Source organism: Rhamphochromis sp. 'chilingali', assembly GCF_963969265.1.
Source record: "Rhamphochromis sp. 'chilingali' genome assembly, chromosome: 10".
Classification (NCBI taxonomy): domain Eukaryota; kingdom Metazoa; phylum Chordata; class Actinopteri; order Cichliformes; family Cichlidae; genus Rhamphochromis; species Rhamphochromis sp. 'chilingali'.
In genome coordinates this window covers 6,811,706-6,818,406 of record NC_137937.1, presented here as the reverse complement: position 1 = coordinate 6,818,406, position 6,701 = coordinate 6,811,706, and the positions used below count along the sequence as shown (strand labels likewise).

General features: G+C 43.8%; 1 long non-coding RNA gene across 1 annotated transcript; it reads left to right on the top strand.

The window, feature by feature from the left end:
• Nucleotides 1–260: 260 nt before the first annotated feature.
• On the top strand, nt 261–5,937 carry LOC308404776. Its single transcript, XR_013973195.1, has 2 exons — nt 261–2,778; nt 5,243–5,937. It is a non-coding gene; the product is annotated as an uncharacterized lncRNA (long non-coding RNA).
• The last annotated feature ends 764 nt before the right edge of the window (nt 5,938–6,701 follow it).

Sequence of the window (6,701 nt, the reverse complement as noted above, 5' to 3'; positions counted from 1 at the left end):
ATTTAGCAGCGATGTAGATCCAACTATTTTCACGGTTGTTGTGGTCGTGATAATTTTGTGAGGCCACATCGAAAAGGCTCGGATGAGCTTTTCAAAGTTCTACAAGTTGTGCCTCCATCGCTTGTGTCCAGATCACACGCTGCACAGCCGTGCTGCTCCATCTTTTTCACAGCGTTTACGTGTTTGCACGCGAGCAGTGTGAGCGGCTCACGAGCGATTGATGATCGGGAGCTGGTCGTGAGGTGTTAATCACTTCTCGTTACCCCACGTATACTACACGACGCACGATGAAGGCCAAAATTGGTCCGATCACTCAAAAATCGGCTCAAAATGGGCCTAAAACCGCACAGTGTGAGCCCAGCGTTAGAGCAGCAATGTTTGTTCCCCTCAGAGAAAGGGAAGAATGGGAAAAGGAAAACACCTGGCTGGAAAAAGTTAATATGGGCATGTGCAGTGAATATCAGCGCTATGTGGCCAGAAGTGTGATAATATAATTTATTTTGTGTAATAAACGACTGCAAGGATAGATGATTACAACAAATAGATGACTAATACATAAAAGTAATACATAGATGAATAATGATGATGAGTTAAGATGCGTAATCATGGGAACAAGCGGGTTTTCAAACGGGAGCAGCTGATTAGCATTAGAAAAGCTGAAATAATACCTCAGCTGAAGCCAATTGTACTAAATGCACTAAATGTGCACTGTTACAAGAATATTTTTCTTTCTATTGTTTTCTATTATTTTAAGTTAAGCAGGACAGAGTTCTTTTAAAGAAAGATTTACTTATATTCTCAAAAGTTAAGCATGACAGGCTTCTGTTTAAGAAAGAGACCTGTTTTATGTGTTAATGTTGTCATTTTGAGCTAAAAATAAATGGCTAAATGATCATTTGTTTCACATGTGTTCATATCACAAAGAATACACATCTACTTAAATCAAATTCAAGTCAAAGGGTTAAAAAAAATAATTTCACACACAAAAAAAGAGCTAGAAAATTCACCACACTGGGAAGGGTGAAGACAACTGGGTCGCCCGGCCCTGGCCACGAGGTGTCCCTTATTTATTTTTCAGGGAGTTGGCAACCCTATCCACACTGGAGAGAGACCGTTCAGCTGTGACTTGTGTGGAAAGTCTTTTTCCTTGAAGGGTTACCTAAAAACACACCAACTCATCCACAGTGGAGTTAAACTAAACTATTTGCTAGTTTAGTTTAGTTTTTATTATTTGATATTTTGAATCACAGCAGAGAGACGAATCTGGCATTGATATTTGACATCACAGCAGAGAGACTGGATGTGATGTCAGAAAGATGACTGTGATGTCAGAACCCTCTAAATGTTGTAATTTACAGATGGTAAATGGCCTGTAGTTGTATAGCGCTTTACTAGTCCCTAAGGACCCCAAAGCACCTTACATATCCAGTCATCCACCCATTCACACACCGGTGACGGCAAGCTACATTGTAGCCACAGCCACCCTGGGGCGCCCTGACAGAGATATTTAATTCCAAATTATTTGACTGCATCATTGCGTCTTTGAGTTATGACCCAAACTCTCTATCAACTTTGTGAATAAATTCACGTCCCCCTGTGACCTCATAATTACACCACAGTTCAGATAGCATGAATGAGTCATGAGGTCACACCAACAGTGACAACATCAGCAGTGACATCACTAAAGTTGCCAGGTGAGTCCATAAATAGAGCCCGTGACGTGGAGCAGGTACCGCCGTTTTGGACCTTGTCCCTGCAGCAGCCCCAAAGTGAGCCAATGGAGAGAATAGCTCAGCGCCTAGAGCTCCTCATAGAGCAAAATAGAAGGATTAATGCTAGGATGGAGAAACTTGAATGGGAGTTGAGTGCACTAATTGAAGAGAATGCGACTGAAAGGAGGCGTGAGAAAGCACCACAGAGTGCCCTTGACAACCTACGTCTAGGTGTAGGCATAGGTCTTGCCATAACGGGCACCATCCTCGGTGCAGCTTACCTGTCCACCTTGATTGGCTTATCTTGACATAATAACTATACTGTGCTCTATTAGATTATTCTGTTATTATATGTTACCTTATATATGTAATCAAAGTAGTTGAATTAGAATACTGCTGTAGATCACATTATACCCTTTAATATAGAGTGTGTGAGCTGTATGTAGTTTAGTTCTCATTATACTTTTGAGTTAACAGAACATATTCACATATTAGTTCATTAGATAAATGTGCATCACTCTGTATCCTTGATCTGCTGGGAATGTGTTACACTGTTTTCTTGACATGCTTAAGTGTTGAATCATGAAGAGAAGGTTGTAAGCAGGAGACTCTGTGTCTAAAGACAGGGGAGATAGATAGACCACATTCCACACCCCCACCTTACAGAAAGCAGAGAAACAACTGCCGAGGTCATAACTTAGGCGCTGTAACAGAGAAAAAATGTGATGTTTTGGCTTTTACGACTAGCTGGGGGCCACTAGAGACTATAAAAAGCTGAGCAACCCGTCACCATTTTGAGACATGTGCCTGACCCTCTGGTAGCATCTCTCCCGTCCGGACGTTGTAATGCTCTTATTGTTGAATTGTATGGAAATAAATGATTGTTGATTGAGCATTTATACACCGAGTATTGTCCTTCCTTCAGCCCAAAGATTCAAAGAATTGGGAGATTTCAACAACTTGGTGCCGTGTGACCCGGATCTTTGGTGTGCTGAGGAGGTGCAGATTTGACCTTTGGTGAGATCGTGAGGCGAGGTGAACAGAGGACCGGTCCAAAAATAAAAAGGTAAGCACAGCCTGTTGTATTATAAATACCAAATGTGCATATTGGGCTTTCCAAATTAATCTGTTCGCTGAGTCACATGTATTTTCACAGTAAATTTGTCGGTGTCTGGTTTTTGGCGCAAGATACTAACAACATAAGTTGAGGCTGAATTCCAGTGTGTTAAATAAACTGCTTCTACCGAGATACTAATAACATACTACGTTGGACTAGTTGCAGCCACTTTACCTTCCACATTTAATTTTGTCTAATACTGGCTTCTGTAGCAATAATACATTAGAATTTATTCTGAAGACGCGGCCATTAGTCCAGTACATTGAAGTCGAGGTTTGTTTATTTTGTTTATGGTGTCAGTGACGTCCTGGCTTTTGCCGGCTATGAAATAGAAGTTGATTTAAGGAAAAGCAGATGCTGGCTTCACGGTGCAGTTGAACGCTGGCAACGCGAGAGCGAAACACGTCCGTAGGTTTGGTTTATGATACGGCGTGTTCCGGTGGTGCGGCCGTGAAGTGCAGTAGTGGTTGGTGCTAGTTTTAGTACATTTGATAGAGGTTTTGACGGTGGTTTGTGGCGTCAGTCGAGTATAAAGGGCTGCGGTCATAATACAAAGTAAAAATTTAGTACATAGCAACACCTGGTTTATGATGTCAGGTATAACTTCGGGGATGCAAGCATCACTTTTATGATGCGACTTTGCCCCGTGGTGGCGGTCATAAGCGCAGAGAAAGGGGTATTTTGGTCTATGGTGCAGTGTGCTTTAAGAAGATCTAATAGTTGAGCTCAGAGGTTTCTGTGTAAAATTCCCGCTGAGGAAAAGTGTTGTGGGTGAGTGTGAAAGCGCGCTCTGGGTGAGAGAGTGTGTGTGAAGCTGCGAGGCGCGCTCTGGGTGCTGTCTTGTGGGTAAAGCGCGCACTGAGTGAGAGTGTGAGTGAGGCGCGCTCTGAGTGTGTTTTTTGTGTGGAGTGTGAAGCGTGAACACAGTGACAGTGACGGTTGATGTGTTTGATTAGGAGGACATTAGAGCAAATACACATTTTAGGATCAAAGGTTGATGCCTAGTGTACCTGTGGAACATTTGCCTATGGAGTAGCGACCCTCCTGTCCGTGGACGCGTGGGCAGGACCGGCGTCGTCCGGGTGCTGAGGTGGTGACTTGGGGAGGTGAGGGCCCCCGCATAGCCACGGAAATAACACTGGAACGGCCGTGTAATCACGGGTTCACATTTATTTCCGGACTAGAACAAGACACATTTTGCGAACAAACGTTGAGTCTAGATTAGTAAAGAAATATAAAAAGGTTGAATTCCTCGTTTCAGTGGTTGAAATTGTTGTGTGCCTGTCCCCTGACGAGTGTGAAATTAAAATAAAGAGGGAATTTGGAGCCACATGGAGATAGACGGGCATAATTGGGTGTATTACTCTGTGGTGTAATAAAAATAAAAAGGAGAGATAGTAAGAGGTGTGCAGTGGAGAATTATGGAGGAGTAGAGAGAGGAATGTGTTGGGAGACTGGCGTACAGTTTACGCTGTCAAGGTAGGCGTGTTGCCTGCTTATCGGTTTAAAAGTGATGAAAATGAAATTAAAATAAATCTCTTAGTGTGTTAATACAGGAAGCTGCGGACCTGGACCAACTGCCCCCACAAGCACAGCGGCCGAAGCAAAATTATAGGTAATGGGAACCACACCCAGCACGAATCAGCAGCTGTGAAAAAGACAGCAGCGAGGAGAGAATTAGAGGAGAAATTAAGAGAAGTTTTAACACATAAAATTGGGGCCAACGGACTTGTGGAGGTTGGGAAGGCGTCCGGAGCATCACAACAAAAAGGTGAAACAAAAACACACACAAGCAGAGAAATCTGAGAGAAAGGCTCCTTTTAAGGTAACGCCTAGTTTGAGAAAAGATAAAATTAACCTGCTTTTATACAAATGCACATACACGCAATGAAGAAACAGCTTACACTCATGAACACGTGAAGATTTTCCAGCAAGGTTAAAGAAAAATTAACATACTTAAATGATGAAGTCTATACATTACTGACAAAGAAACCCTCTGGGTTGCAGGACAACAATTTAACTAAAAAAAAAAAAAAAAAGGAACACTGGTCTAACCAACCAGGCAAGACACAACAAATTTAGTGGTTAAAAGATTCAAATTGTGACATGTTTTCTGTTGATTGATTAATAAAAGTGATTACTGAATGAAAGAAAGTTCCTTTTTGGGCTTTTAAACATGATCTTAAGAATTTTAACATATACCGGTGTTGTCCTGTCAACTTGGTGGGTTAGGAGTTGATTATATCGGGAGACAAAAAACAAAAAAAGGGGGAGAGAAGGCTGACACAGGGCCTGGCCCCATTGTCTCCCCTCTGAATAACACAGCCAACACAACAACATTTTCCTGTTCGTTTGTTTTTGTTTGTTTTTGTTTTGTTTTGTTTTTGTTTTTTCTATACATATTTAATTACAGGCTGCTTTGCCGGCCCTGAAAGCCGAGGCTGACTGGACTCCTGCTCTCCCCCATACGTGACACTGACCAAATGCTGCAACAGCTGGACCCACAACAACGACCTGAGAATGTCAACAGACCTGCAGGAATGTGATCTCATGCAGCCGAGACGGAGAGCACTAAACCTAAGGCCCGTTTCACTACACGGGGGAAAAATTCCCAGACTGCGTCAGCTGACAGAGCTGTGACGAGACGCCCGCCAAGCCCGAATGAAAAGTAAGGCCGAGCGAAAGAATGCTGACCTTGATAACTTTGCATTCACACTGTGCAGGACAGTGATGGACCAACACGGATGATCGGGTGGCGAAAAAGGGCGTGACCGAGACAGGAGGAGTAACTGAGGTCAGAAGGCACCTCAGAATGGACAAAAACACAGAAGAAGATGCAGGTTTCACCTGCGGTGAACATCGACCCTGGAGAAAGGACTGCCCCAATTGGGGTCAGAACCAGGACGGACTGAATTTTGAGCAGCAGCAGCAGCAATGGTCGCAAACAAACTGAAAAGGAGGGGGGGCAGGACCCCAGGGCATGCTTCAGGCCGTGGTTTACCCAGAACACCAGAACAGGAAAGTGATGAACACACACACACACACACACACACACACACACACACACACACACACACACACACACACACACACGTCTCCAAACACACAGATTCAGAATGAAGTGAAATACACACATGAACACGTGCACTCGTTGAGTGAGTGAGAAATGACACACACACACACACTGTTACACCCCGGCCTAGGCAACCGGTGTGCAACGCAGGAAAAATAAAAATAAGGCAAAAACACACGAGAAAAAACTAATACGGGCTTCCACAAAAATAATCCCAAAACGAAAGTATCGACAACTATTTCTCCAAAGCAAAATACGATATCTATTTACATCAAAACACAAAACGTCAAACTATTTACAACGGGGGGAAGATCGCGACCATGACATACAGAAACACAGGGCTTAAATACATAGAAGGAGCAATTAGGGAATGGACCACAGGAGGGAAACACAGCTGGGGCAAATTAGACCTGACGAGACAAGGAAACGTAAACTGAACACTAAGATAACACAGACTTTCAAAGTAAAACAGGAAACATAACAGTCACGCCAAAACAAAACGCCTAAAACAATACACTGCCAACGCCGAACCGTAACATACGCCCCCACCCAAAAAAACGAACATTTAAAACATACAACCCCAACGAAAAATGTTTGTTCCATGTCCAGCCCATACGGCACCGGCCGCCGTCCCGCAGGCGACGCTGATGGCTGGACGGGTCCTCCAGTGGAAACGGAAAACTGGAGCGGGCCCTCGGATCCTCCAGTGAAGACAGACGAAAGGCTGGAGCGGTCCCACGGGTCCTCCAGCGAAGACAGACGAGCAGCTCACTAGCTGCAAAAACAGACACGCAGCCCA